At 32.1% G+C, this 11,898-nt stretch overlaps 1 non-coding gene across 1 annotated transcript; it reads left to right on the top strand.

Annotated features, from left to right (window-relative positions):
- Positions 1-9,564: 9,564 nt before the first annotated feature.
- On the top strand, positions 9,565-9,668 carry LOC149529415 (U6 spliceosomal RNA). Its single transcript, XR_016359367.1, has one exon. It is a non-coding gene; the product is annotated as a U6 spliceosomal RNA (small nuclear RNA).
- The last annotated feature ends 2,230 nt before the right edge of the window (positions 9,669-11,898 follow it).

Here is an 11,898-nt window from a genome sequence, read left to right as displayed (position 1 = left end):
CCTGGAAGAGATAGAGAGTGTTTGTATGAAAATGAAGAAGATGATTCTAATGAAATAGGATTTGTAGCAATTAAAGAAGAAAATCTAGAGAAAATAGCTTTGGTATCACAAGTTGAAAAGAAATATAATTGGATAATTGATAGTGGTTGTTCACATCATATGACTAGTGATATGAATAAGTTTTTTGACTTCAAAAGTTATGATGGAAGCATGTCAGAGTTGGAAACAATGCAGCATGTCATGTTAAAGGTATTGGATCTATAACTCTTGATGGTAAAACTAACATTGAGGATGTATATTTTGTTGATGGTTTGAAGCACAATCTTCTAAGTGTTGGACAACTAGTGGATAAAGGTTATCAGTTGTAGTTCACAAAGAAGACATGCATGATTAGAGACAAAGATAGAAAGGTAATTTGAATAGGAACCAAATCTAGAGGTAATGTATTTTAATTGAATCCTACTAAAATGCCATGTTTGGTTGCATAGGTAGATGATAATTGGTTATGGCATTAGAGATTTTGTCATATAAACTTTGACAACATTTTGAAGACTAGTAGTATGTTTGTAGTTAGAGATTTGCCTAAGATTGTTAAACCTACTAACACAATTTGCAAGGAGTGTGTATTGGCAAAGCATAACAAAACTTCTTTTCCTAGCAAGAAGTTTACTACTATAGAAAAATTGGAGTTTGTACATACAGATCTTAGTGATTCTACAAGACTAAAGGATTCTATGGTGAAAGGTATTTCATGATTTTAGTTGATGACTTTTTCTAGAATGATATGGGTTACATTTCTTAAAGAAAAATCTGAGGCATTTGATAAGTTCAACATATTCAAGAATAGAGTTGAGAATGAATTAGGTATGAAAATTAAATGTTTAAGATCAAATAGAGGAGGAGAGTTTACTTCAAATGAGTTTAACATCTTTTGTGAAGCTGATGGAATCAAAAGATAGTTATTAGCTCCAAGAGCCCATGAACAGAATGGCATATCAGAGAGAAGAAACAAGTCATTAATCTAGAAGTTGCAAGAGCTATGTTAGCTAAGAATGATGTATCCAATATGTTTTGGAGAGAAGCTATGAATATAGCAGTCTACACTATGAACAAAGTGAAAGTTAGGAAAGACACAAGCAAGACCCCTTATGAACTATGCTTTAGTCACTCACCTGCAGTTAAGTATTTCATAATTTTTGGTAGTAAGTGTTATATCAAAAGAGATGATGACATTGTAAGTTTGATGATAGAAGTGATGAAGGTATATTTCTTGGTTATCATTGAAAATAAAGGCTTATATATGTTATAATCTGAGAACTAAGACTATAATGGAAAGTACAAATGTAAGAGTTGATGACAAATTCAAGATACAAGAAAGAATAGTTGACTACAATTCAGATGATGAGAATGTTGTTACTAAACCAAGGAATGATAAAGTATTCTTTGAGACTAACAATGATTTGCAGAATGAAAGAGAGTTGTGGTAGGCACAAAGCTCAAAATCTTCAATAGAGCTAAGAGTTGAGATTAAAAAATCCTACTTTGGGTAAGAATATGACAAAGAATCATCCACTTGAGCAGATTATCGAAAGTAGAGATAAAGGTATGATGGCAAGAAGAAAAATCAATGAAGAACTATGTTTGATATCTCAAGTTGAACTAAAGAATCCAAATGAAGCATGTAAAGATGACTATTGGAAGCAACCTACGAATGAATAATTGGATCAAATAGTAAAGAATGAGACATGGGAATTGATCTCCAGACCAATAGACAAGAATGTGATAGGAACAAGATGGGTATTCATAAACAAGATGAATGAACAAGGTGAAGTTATAAGGAACAAGGAAAGATTGGTATGTAAAGGTTACTCACAACAAGAAGGAATAGACTATGATGAAATCGATGCTCCTATGGAAAGAATAGAAGCAATAAGGTTATTCTTAGCATATGTAGCATATAAGAAATTCAAAGTGTATCAAATTGATGTCAAGTCATCATTTCTAAATGGAGAACTTGAAGAAGAGGTATATATAGAATAGCCTAAAGGTGTCCTTTAACAGATAACAAGGACATAGTATGCAGATTGAAGAAAGCATTGTATGGCTTGAAGTAAGCACAAAGAACTTGGTACACAAGGTGGGACAAGTATTTGACAAAGCTTGGATATAGAAAAGGTATGGCAGATAGTAATCTCTATTGGAAAATTGATGATGGACTGATGATTTTGGTAATATTTTGTTGATGAAATCATATTTGGAGAAAATGATGATGAAAGTGACATGTTTGCAAAAGAAATGAAGAAGGAAATTGAAATGACCATGATAGGATAAATGAAATATTTTCTAGGATTACATATTGTGTAGGACAAAGAAGGAATCTTTATTTCTCATACTAAGTATCTAAAAGATTTATTGAAAAGGTTTGGTTTGGAAACATGCAAACTAGTTGGAACACCTATGGTAACTTGACACAAGTTATCTACAAAGGACGAGATGCCTATTGTTAAGCAAAAGAAGTACAGATCTATGATCAGAGCATTGCAATATCTGACTCACACAAGGCTGGATATAGTAAATTTTGTTGGAATTATTACAAGATTTTAAGGTGATCCTAGAGAAGCACATTATGCAAGAGTCAAAAGGATATTTAGATACCTAAAAGGAACACTAGAGTTCAGATTGTGGTATGATAGATCTAATTATTTGACTTTATATGCTTATACCGATGTTGATTGGGTAGGAAGTATGGATGATAGAAAGAGCATTAGTGGTAGAGCCTTCTTTCTTGGAGGAAGATTAGTTTCTTGACTAAGCAAGAAGCAAGATTGTATCTCATGAAGTACAACGGAAGTAGAATATGTTGTTGCAGCAAACAATTGTAATCAAGTTGTTTGGATGAAGCAAATGTTGAAGGATATAAGGATAGAATTCAATGAACATGTTTTCATACACTATGACAACACAAACATAGTAAATATGTCTAAGAATCTAGTGTTGCATTCTAAGACTAAGCACATTTCTATCAAGTATCACATGTTGAGAGAAAAAGTTGTAGAAAAGGAAATTAGATTGGAGTATGTAAACACCAAAGAGCAGATTACAAACATCTTCACTAAGCCCCTTCCCAAAGAGACTTTTTAGTATTTTTGAGGTATGTTAGGGGTTATGCCCCTTCCTACATCAGAGCAGATGATACAAGAGTGTATTAGTCTTGTGTAATAGAGAACTATTGTTTGTATGGACTAAATGTTGATGCTTCCTATATGGGGAGTATCTGAGATGGATAGAGTGATCTAGGACTCTTCTTGGATGTTGTTTTTGAATAGTGTCTTTGGACACTTGAGCAAGTCAAAAACAATTGTTGCAGAGTTTGATGGTTACTAAAACCTTTGACATTGATATCAATGGGGGAGAAGTACAACATGAAAAATGACTTAGAAAAATAGTTCGAAAGAAGTATAGCAGGAGAAGTACATCATGAAAAAATAGTTTGATGTAAAACACATTGATGTAAATCAATGGGGGAAAATGATTGATGAAGATGATTTGAAAAGAAAGGTTAACAATCTTTTGTAGTGAGTATTTTTAGAACTAGATGTTTTTCATCTATGTTCCCATCAATGCCAAAGGGGGAGATTGTTGGAAGCATAAATGTTGATGATATTCTATGGGGGAGTATTGTAGAAACATAATTAGATCATTATCGTGATGATATGTTACATTCATGACTATGTTTGTCATTGATGTCAACATAGCAATTTTTTGTGGTATCTAACAAAAGAACAATGGAAAGATCAAGTTATTACGGACAAATCATTGAGTACTTTCACTAAGCAAGGTTAAAGGGAGATACTACTAAGTGTCTAGTTTATGCAACTAACCTCAAAGCATAAGATATTAAATCTAGAAAAAGTTATGTAAGTTTCAATGAAGACTGTTCTAAGATAGAGTTTACAAAGGCATGTTCCGGTAAACTTGTTATATCTCTTAGCAAAGTTGTTATTCTGAGAAGCCAAAGTTAAAGATATGAAGATGACATGGATAAGCTTTCTCGTCATAATATTACATGTACAAAAATTTATTCAAGTCACAAGGAAAAAGATTAATGTTATCGCTAAGTGTAATGTGTTCTTAATGTGGTCCTATAATAATTAATTGAGAAGGTGTAACAACCGACTCAAGGAATTGTTTTATGGATTTAGTATAAAGGAAAGACATTTTCATTTATTTTGTATGGATGAATGTGAATGATTGTAATTAGTACAAAGAGTGGAATGCGAAGTTAAGTAGAGCAAAGCGAAGGTGAAGGAAACTTCATTACTAAGGTTTTATTGTGTGATCCAAAGTTTGATACTTGGATCTGAGGTTCATGACTTGGTCTACAAGGTCTAACAGTGATTGGTCTAGTTGATAGGATAGAGGAAAGAAATTAAAGTTCAGTACATATAATTATTTTGTAAGGAATAGTTGAGAGATCATTTGGACAATGAGTTCGGTGATCTTGCCCTAGAAGTTGTTTGGACAGTGGGTTCTACTATCTTCGACAACTCCTAACAAGGTTGGAATCTTATAACAAGGATTCAAAGTCTCCTAACAGGGACTCATATGTACTAAATGTTGTAATAGACTCCTAACAGGGTCCATCCTCTAACAAGGAATATTTATATTAGTACTTCATCTTGTGGGCATCATTCCCACCAGAGTTTTCCCTTTGATCAAGGGTTTCCCTCGTTAAAATATCTAGTGTAGTTGCGTATGTGCATCTTTGTATGGTTTTTCTTTATTTTGGTTGAATGGTTAAGATTATTTAAAGTGGATAAATGTTTTAATTATTGGATAATTGATTCACCCCCCCCCCCCCCCCCTCCCTCTCTCAGTTATCTTGGTGGACTATTGTTTCTAACAAAGAGGGGAATTTCTAAATATGATTCCACTTATTATCCAAATTAGATTAGCTAGAACCCAAAGAAAGAAGGGTACAGATACTAAATTTGGATTATAAAGGAGAATGCAATACAAGAAAATGTATTCTTTGGCCCTTAATAGGATAATGTGAATGCCAAATTGAACCAATTTCCTAAATAATGTAAACCTAGGTGTTATGTATATACAATTAGCCCAATTAAGATACATATCTAAGGTAAAGATATGAAAGACTCACCTTTAAATGTGTAGAGGAAGATTTATTTTAGCTCCAAAATTCATAGATCTAAACTATTTTTTGAATATCCAGCCATGGATCTTAGAATGAAATGACAAAAGGAATGAAACCCAAAAATCTCTTGGCAAAAGGGCACTTAAGAACTAGGTCAACCTAGAAGGGCATCCTACAACTAGGTTGATGTAGTCTGAAGCTCTACAAGGAACTTCTCCATAAATCTCTCGAGGAGTAGGTTTCAAATCTTTAAGCTTCGACTGATATCATGTAAATAAAGACAAAAAATTAGTGTTTTATGGTTTTTTTGGGGGTGGGATTGCATTGGTCAAGCCCTAGGTTAAGGAATTAATCATAAATGATAAATGTAAATGTAAAGGAAATAAGATAAATGTAAATATTCACCTTTCTTATAAATACCCTGTCAATAAGGATTTGTCGTGATGTATGTTGTAGATCCTAAATTCAATATGAAAGATGTAGGATATCTCCACATTTGCAATGGATCTACCATAACCACATCATAGAGCCATAGATGTAAATGTGCATCTATTAAATGTAAATGTGCATCTATTAAGAAGATAATGAATGCCTTAATGTAGTTCTCCTCCCTTGACTGCCAAAAAAATGCTAGATCTTGAAGAGGAAATGCTGACAAAGAATGGTTGAATTCTTGAAGAAGATTTTCTTGCTTGAATGTTTGAACTCCTTTCCTTGATTGCTTGATGAGATGAGATGTCTTGAGAATGAGATGATATATGAATGAGATATGAAAATGAAGCCCCCAAGCCTCATTTTATACTAGTTTTTAGTTTGGAAAACAACTTAGGATGTTGGGGGAGTAAAATTAATTAATTGACAAACTCAAGGACTTTCGGGCCCAAACCCTGCAACCATCAAAAACTAGGTTGACTTAGGTTGAGCTAGTCCTAGACTAGATTGAATTTGACCTAGTCTAGTCCAAGTCAACCTAGTCCCAAAGGTTAGGACAAATGAACCTCAAAAAGGTCTAGAAGGAGGTGCAGGTGAAATTGGAAGATAATAGATTGATATGGTCAAAAGGGCAGCAAAGCAGCACCTAGAAGACCATGTTAGAAGGATAGAGATGATGAAGAAGAGTGAAATGGAAGGGGAGAGGAGAAAAAGAGACATTGAGCACAAGTCCATCTATGGTCCAAGAAAGGAATTATGGAAAGGGTACTAAAAGGTCTTAAAAGGCAACTGTGTCCATTTTAAGAATGTAGATAAATATTAATCTCCTTGGGGTTATTTGAGTTATTGTAAAATGTCATTAAATATTATCTACTAAAGAGAATGGAGACACTAGCCAACATAATTGTTATTTGGGTTTAGAAAAAATATATGTGATTTGTAACTATCATATATAAATTATTTATAGCTTGTACACATGTTGACTTATGTCTTTTCATGGAAGGAAGAACCATCAACATCATTGAAAAGGATTAATTTGTGAAGGAATGCGTAATAGATTTTATTGGTATGAACTAATTCAAGAAAGAAAATTGTTGCATAAATATGACCATCATTTAGAAACTCTTGGAATGAAAATAATGATTGTAGAAATTTTGAAATTTATATTTAAGTGGTGTGATAGTAACATAACAGGGAAAAATATTTTTTCAAAGCATTCAATACAATTCATGCAAAATATTAAACTATTTTTTAATCAAGAAGAGTGAAGAAGGCTTCATTTTGGGATATATTTCAATAAAATACATCAATAAAATTAATTCCTACATTGATTTAAGATTTTGGAGACATATTGGGTTTTATCTAAAATTATCAATGATTGAGTTCACATTGCTTGTCCTCAAGCAATTATTAGAAGGGGTGACTATAATGTCCCTTTTTAGTATATTCCATTTTTTTTTGCAAAGTTTTAAACTCTTGGAGAATGCCAACTTTAATGGATAATAATTTTACCATTGGTAATTTTTTAATGCAATTTCCACATTATACATGCTCTTCAAACTTAAATTGTATTTTTCAGAAATGTCATTTTTTGTGAAGTTTGGTATTCAGAGAGTTTTAAAATATTTTGATATCAAAGTTTGTATTTTATTATATGAATCTATCTATGATTGAATTGCATTGCTTGAGGATAAGCAATTTTGAAAAGGATGATTGTAATGTCCCTGATTTAAAATATTTTGATATCAAAGTTTGTATTTTATTATATGAATCTATCAATGATTGAATTTCATTGCTTGAGGATAAGCAATTTTGAAAAGGATGATTGTAATGTCCCTTTTTTAATTCTTTTCAAATTTATTAGAAAGTTTCATTATTAAATCAAGATGAGGTGAATGGTAATTTACAAAATAAATTTCAACTTTCTACAAGCTCTCCAAACTACTTAAATATTTTTTTTAAACACCAATTTTCATGAAGTCCAATATTTGAAGGGCTTAAAAATATTTTAACATCAAAACTTGTATTTTAACTATCATAATTTTTGTGGATGCATAAAAATAATTATTCATGCTATGTCCTTGAAATAGTAAAAAAATTAAAAGATTGCTAATTATCAATTATTTAAAGTAATCTTAAACTATTGTTTGGAAGGGAAATAAAAAATGCCAAGATTTTATCATTCCAAAAAGTGCTTATAAAGGAAGGTTTTATAAGAGAACTCATTTTTCATACCTTTTTTAAAACTATTTATAATTGTGATGATTCAACCCGATTCATGATTTAACAAGAGGATGAAAACTGACAATTAATTTTACTAGTGGAGTCATATGAAATTCACAATTGTGCTAAAGGCTTGTGTCATTATATATTACAACATTTTGGGTTTCAAGATTCTATTTTTAAAAATTTATCAATTTTGCAATTTATAAAAGTAGTGAATTGTGTGAGAAAAAAAAAAAGGCATTGTAGGAAAATGATAAATTTTATTATGTTTTTATATTAATAATTTTTATTATGTTGGTCATTCTATATTAAATCCCTATACTTCTAATTGTTGTGGTCATTTGAATAAGAACATTACAAGAAAGTATTGCATTAAATATTATTTGTGAGAGTTTGTTGTACACTACAACCAAGCAAAAGCTATATAGATGTGGTGGTGAAGTTCAAGAAAGTATTATGAAGGGCATTGAACAGTAAAAATTTATGAAAAATCAATATAATCAAGTACAAAGAAATCTATAGCTTATAAATATAGATTATTCAAGATTTGAACATCTTTGTATGCATTTATCAAACCTTAAATACCACCAACCAAACAGTCAAACCAAGGGAAATCAGTTTTACAACCATGTAGGAGGTAAAAAGGGACTAATTTACAAAATCCCTAATGTATATGACAGTCTTCAAAAACTTAAGGCTACCAAATTCTACCATTCAGTTGTGTATTTGCATAATAACTTTTTTATTCACAATCAAACTATCAAATGTCAAATGTTTTAAAAATGTAAATAGTTGTCATTGCATATGATAATTGTTTTATTATTATTTATATGACCATTTTGATAATAGCAATTGTTCTAAACTCTTCAAACAAATTTATTGGTCAATTTTAATATTTCTAAACTATTTTTAATAACTTTATGAATTTGAGTTTACTGTATACAAGCTTGAGGGAAAACAATGGTAGAGATTATTACAATAGTGGCATCAAACCTACATTCTCACCTAAAACTCATTTAGAGATCCTCTGCATGTGGCGCAATGTATACATATTGAATAGTAATTTTTGTATTGTTAGTTAATAGGTTGAAGTACAAACATTACTAACCATTCAATAGGTTGCCATGAGATGAGTAACCTTCCTTTGAATTGAGAGGTACAACTGCCTCTTATGGTTTGCAACGAATGAAATACTAAATATTTCTTTCACCAGAAGACATGAATGCTCACTAACATTCATCCATCGACCTGAAATGAATGTAATGGTAACTTGAAAGATCCAGGGAAAAACATATAAACAACTAATAGATCATAGATATAATCTTTCCCAATCACAAGGAAATCAAAAGGGAAATTAAAGACTTTCATTTGCAAAACATCACTCCACAGGAACCAACAGATTCATATTACATTCAACATCTTACTTAATACAGGATGGTACTCAAAATGGTAAATGAGATAATCAAAAGATGAACTCAATCAGAGAAATCAATAAATGAACCTACATATTTACTATAAAATCTCTCTTTATTTCTGAATACTCAATAAATACAACAAAACATAGAGATTATTTTTTCCCCATATCCATCAGACTATTCAGAAAATGAAAATAACTTAACTTTCCCCCTCTATTCTCTATTATAGATAGCACATTAAAAAAAATTATTATCCCCTCTGTAGCCTCTCACTGTCAAAAATAAATAAATAAATTTAAAAAATAATAATAATAATACAAACCGGTGCACATGAAAATCATTCTTCAAGACATCCGATAAAATTGGAACAATGCAGAGAAGATTAACATGACCCCTGCACAAGGAAAAACTATTCCTTACATTAAAAAATTCATTTTCCTCTTCGGTTCTTTATAACTGATTCTTCAAATCCTCTCTTAATTTCTATCATGCCTTCACTTGATAAAATATCTTTCAATAATTAGGAGATAATTTCCACAGCAAGTCAATTTGTGATATTGCTATCAGGATTTAACTGTGTGATTTTGAGTCAAACTCATTGACCCATATTTCACGAGTAGTGATTCAACATGAATCTATCTCTCATGAGAATAAATGTAACACTTAGCACTCATTGGATCTAGGTGATGCTCACAGGGATGAAGCACTGGGACTTCTCGGGAGGTCACCCTTCTTATGCCCCTACCCCAATTTCGTAAGACCAGTTGGAAATAAAACCATCCCATTAGAGAGTGTTCGCCAGATGCCACCTTGCAAAATTTCCAAATTCCTAAGGACAATCTATTATTTCTTACCTGTAGCCTTATTGATTCATGTCCGAATTGCTCCACTGTGCGTGTACCCCATTCATCAATCTGTTGTCTCTTCCTAGAGACATTTTGTCAAACAGTTCGCTACCATTTCCCATTAGATATATAGTGTGAAGAATCAATAGAAAAAACTTAGCTTTCTGTGATGCCACGAATAGTCATTTGTGTTTCCCTTTGGCACCTTATTTCTAATTGCATTTTTGGTACTTCTCCATTATGCATCAGGTTCCAGTTTACAAGTCTTTCACGACAGTGTTTGTTGGTGTCAAAGCATTCTCTACCATTTCTTTTTTAGCCACAGCCTGCTAATCTATGTGTTTCATTACATAATTAATAAAACACAACATGAAATATAATGTATTGGAAAAGCTTCCATCTCAAAATGGTGACCACGACTCCCATTTTTCTTTAGTCAACCTTTGTAGACTTAACCTAATGATGCAGGGGCTACTGGTGTCGAGTTCGAAACCATATCAAGATGCTCTTTGATTCATTTAAGTTAGATATATCATAGACAATTTTAAATGATTTTCTTCCTATTGGATTCATGTAGGTCATGTGACAGCACAGATTGAGGGGTGGAGCTCCAATTTGTTGGGTATACAAGGTTTCAACTCCTCACTTTGAGTATTTTGATGACAAATAGAAGCTTGCCATGTTTTTAGTTTCAATGGCATTTTTTTTATGGAGGATTCATCTACGAGGCAGTAAAAGCACAAGGCCTATGAGCTATACAATCAATAAAGTAGTTCACCCACTTAAATGATTTAGGACCCTGATATGGGCCCACTAGTGTATGAAACTTGTTTGTCTTATAGCCAAGGACTAAGGGGCATCCAAGCTATCAAAATCATCCAAGGTAGAATCCCATCATCATCCCTTATGATGTTGGAGCCTTGCACTCAGTAAGACTTGATCCCTAGAGGGATCTTTGTGAGTCATCTAACTTCACTAGTAGACCAAGGGCACATTGACTTTAGTGGCATTTTGATTTCTCAATCTGATTAGAAAGAAACTCCTCTAACATGAGAAATTATATTCTTCTCTTATCTGTACAAGAGAACTAAGCTACATGGATGCGAGAAGTCTACCTTTATACATGAGGTTTGCACATTTTATAATAGCTTACATACACATGAATTGATGTCACTAAACCTTTTTCAATCTTATTGATCTGATCAACCCATTCTCATTTAGGAATCATTGAGCATGTCCCAAAAGAAGTGCTATGCAAAAAAGAAATGTGTTCCTTTTTCCATCATATCTTTGTTTTTTATCATGAATAGTGCATATTATTGAAGAACCACAGTGAACTATTGGAGTGTTTACCTACATGAATGGGGAAGACTAAAGTCTTTCAAAAGGATGAGCTTTCCTTACTGTTTTTAGAAGTTCCAATCATTTTAGAAGCATAGCAACAAAATCAACATCAAGAATCTTTTGTGAATACCAAGTCACACTAGCAAAGACTCCCTTTATTATATATTGATTTTTGTTTTAGTTAACTAGATTATTGTCACAATTTGTCTATATGACTACAACTAATTATGAAACTAATTCTACATTTTTTAACTAATGAACTTGTGCTTCAAACTTGAACTTTGAACCTCTGATTTGAGGTGTTTGGATCTTTCGACAAGCTATTATGAATTAAACAAACCATTATGAACTAGCCTAATTCAGTTGAACCCATTAGAAGATTGTTGAACCATTTTGAGCCAATGTGAACTAGGGGAAACTCTATTGGACCAGTTTGAGCCATTTGAACCTGACTGAACAAATATGAACTATATTGAAACAT

This window comes from Cupressus sempervirens, chromosome 11, assembly GCF_028749045.1.
Source record: "Cupressus sempervirens isolate cs-2001-9-10 chromosome 11, ASM2874904v1, whole genome shotgun sequence".
Taxonomy (NCBI): Eukaryota; Viridiplantae; Streptophyta; class Pinopsida; order Cupressales; family Cupressaceae; genus Cupressus; species Cupressus sempervirens.
Note: the sequence above shows the minus strand (reverse complement) of the source record. Positions and strands in the feature narration are given on the sequence as shown.